General features: G+C 38.4%; 1 pseudogene; it reads right to left on the bottom strand.

The window, feature by feature from the left end:
* Window positions 1-1359: 1359 nt before the first annotated feature.
* Window positions 1360-2288, bottom strand: LOC123948616 (annotated as a pseudogene).
* Window positions 2289-3224: the final 936 nt, after the last annotated feature.

The following is a 3224-nucleotide window of genomic DNA, read 5'->3' as shown; positions in this document are numbered from 1 at the left end:
TCCTAGGAATCCTCTCAGAAAAACACGTGCTTATTCACTCTGATGATTCCCCTTCAATTTTTGTGCCCCTTCTGATATGTTTTCATGTAGGAAATTTTCCCAACCCCCTGGTCTTTGTTGTGTGTCCCTCAAAGTGGCTTTCATTGCCCCCTGTGCTGCCACCACCTGCCCATTTATAACATGGTCTTATCATTTTCTGTTCCCCTCTGCATGTCTCAGTAGATCTGAAACTCCCTGAAGGCAAAACCCTGGTTCCTCTGTACTCACCTCTGAAGACCAGCAACCATCAATGTGTCAGATACATTTGTTGGGCTCAAGAAATTTCTTTTGGTGAATGAATGAGAGAAATATTATCAAATATAAGTGAATGGAATACATTTACCCTGAAGTTGTTTTGTGTGTAGATAGCAGCACATATTTTTTAAAACAACAATTCATAATGAAATGTTACCAAGAAGTAAGTAATTAACAGAGGAAAATGACATGAATAGCTCAAATTCATATGATGATGACATCTTGCTGAGAGCAGGGGGAGTATCAAGGTAAGCTATTTTCTCCAACACTGAGGATCCCAGTTTCAATTTTTTCTTAGTACATAGTTTAAGTAGGAGTTTAAAAAACTCTACTTTCTCAAAGAAATTTAGCTAGAATTGGTAGAACCTAGATCAGTGAAATGTAGGAAATAAGTGCCTGTTCTCTGGTACTATTGCTTTTCTCTACCTTTTCTTGACTATAACCCTCTTCCTTTATAACATTATTCACTCAGTCAATATCTTTATGCCCCAGACATTATGCTGCCTTGTAGATGATATTTTGAACAGGGAGCCAAATACTCTATGGAGTGTGACTTTATTTTATAAATAGAAATTCCTCTTAAATAATAGGATGCTCATTTATTTGAGTCATCATTTTTTTCTGAATGTTTAGCAGCCTAAGATGGGTGGCATGAGTATTACAAAATGATGCTTTAGGCTAAAAGAAAATTTGAAAACTTCAAAGAGCCTTTGTTACCTCTCAGAGGTTAAATGGCTCTTTACTTTTGTAATCCTATTGTCCTTTAATACCATAATTTTATAGGCAACATTTTACATCACCCTTGAGGTATAAGGCTTATGTAAAATTATAGTGAACTTGTGTGTATATATATATATATATATATATATATATATATATATATATTAGCATGGTCTGTGACTAGGCTTTTTCTTTCTTCTACACTTTCCTTTTCCACTCAGTGCAGAATCTGTCATTCACAGCAGGTTACTACTTTCTTTATATAGTAAGATTCCTTGCTAAGTCCTTCCAAAATGTCCTTTTGACCTTTGTTTCCATTGCATTGATGTTGAGTGTCAGGCATGTTTATTTCTCACTTGAAATAACTTTTCTACTACACAATTTCCTAATGGCATTTTTCATCTGGTCATTTCTCAGAGTATAGATTAAGGGGTTTAATATTGGCGTTATCATAGTGTAGAACACTGCAAGTGCTTTATCGATAGATAAAGTAGCTACAGGTCTCATGTACACAAATATGAAGGGCACAAAGAACATGACAACCACCGTGATGTGGGAGACACAGGTGGAGAGGGCTCTGTGCATTGCCTCCAAGCTGTGGTTCCTTAGGGAACGCAGAATGACCACATAGGAGACCATCAAGAGGAGAAAGTTTAACAGACAGATGAAACCACTGTTGGCAGCAACAAAGAGCCCTAGCGTGTGGGTATCAGTGCAGGCAAGCTTGAGCAAAGGGATCAGATCACACATAAAGTGATCTATGACATTAGGGCCACAGAAGGGTAAAGGGATGATAAAGGGGATCTGTATGGTTGCATGAAGAAAGCCTCCCACCCACACCACTCCCTTAAGAAGGCCACAAACCTGCTGATTCATGATGGTCGTGTAGTGCAATGGCTTATAAATGGTCACCTAGCGATCATAGGCCATCACAGTAAGTCGGATGACATCAGCACCTCCAATGAAATGTTCCCCAAAGACGTGGGTTATGCATGCATTGAATTCGGTGGTCTTCTTTTCACGGAGTGAATCTATCATCAGTTTAGGGTTATTAACAGAAGAATAACAGGCATCAATGAAAGAGAGATTGGCAAGGGAAAAGTGCATGAGGGACCTGATAAAGGGCTGGCAGTGATAGTGACCACAGTGAGCACATTTCCCACCACACAGATGTTATAGGTGACTAAAAAGACAACAAATATGACTTTCTGCATCTTTGGATTCTCTGTGAGCCGCAGTAGAACAAACTCTGTTACATTGTTCTTATTTTCCATTATGTCATCTTATGATTAAAAGCATTACCTGAAAAAAAATTTGTTTAATGTAACATTGAATTTATTAAGCTTCTTAATCTAGTAAATAAAAAAAACCTAGATTTTAGTGAGTTGTGGAATTTTCTGACGTTTTTTGAGACAGAAAATAAGTTTTGCTGATTACTAAAATTATCTCCTTGATGAAGTTTCTGTTGAGTGTGGCCAAGGGGAACTTTGTAAACAGACAGGCAAGAGGTCATCTGTGTACACATCATCATTTGAGGTGACTAACCCTAACATGAAGCAGTGGATCCTACACATAATGGCAGCTGAGTATGAAAAGGGAGGGTAGTTTCTGATGTAAAAGCTATGAATGCAAGGTTAAGGAATTTTTCCCTTTTTTCTTAGTAATAGGGGAATGATGGCAGAAATTGAGACTACGATGGAAAAGAAGAATATGAGAAAGCAGGAATAAGGAATATAATATTAATCAGGGTCTACTTGTGTCTTGGATGAAGTGGGGTGAGGTTCAGGCAGGGCACAAAAGCTGGAAAAAGAAACCCCAGTTAGGTTGTTCACTATAATACTTAACAGAAGACTTACAGGGCATTGGTGGTGGGTCTGTAAAGAACACTAATGAGGGGCTCCTGGGTGGCTCAGTGGGTTGGGCCTCTGCCTTCAGCTCAGGTCATGATCTCAGGGTTCTGGGATCGAGCCCCGCATCGGGCTCTCTGCTCAGTGGGGAGCCTGCTTCCTCCTCTCTCTCTGCCTGCCTTTCTGCCTACTTGTGACTCTGTCTGTCAAATAAATAAATAAAATCTTAAAAAAAAGAACATTAACAAAAGTGACCATAAATAATCATAATGCATTTGTCTAAATACAATAATGCTATTTTATATATATGGATATGTATGTATTTATAACTCATTGTTATATTCATGGCATAGTGGCAAGTGC

The sequence above is a fragment of the Meles meles genome, chromosome 8, assembly GCF_922984935.1.
Source record: "Meles meles chromosome 8, mMelMel3.1 paternal haplotype, whole genome shotgun sequence".
Taxonomy (NCBI): Eukaryota; Metazoa; Chordata; class Mammalia; order Carnivora; family Mustelidae; genus Meles; species Meles meles.
Note: the sequence above shows the minus strand (reverse complement) of the source record. Positions and strands in the feature narration are given on the sequence as shown.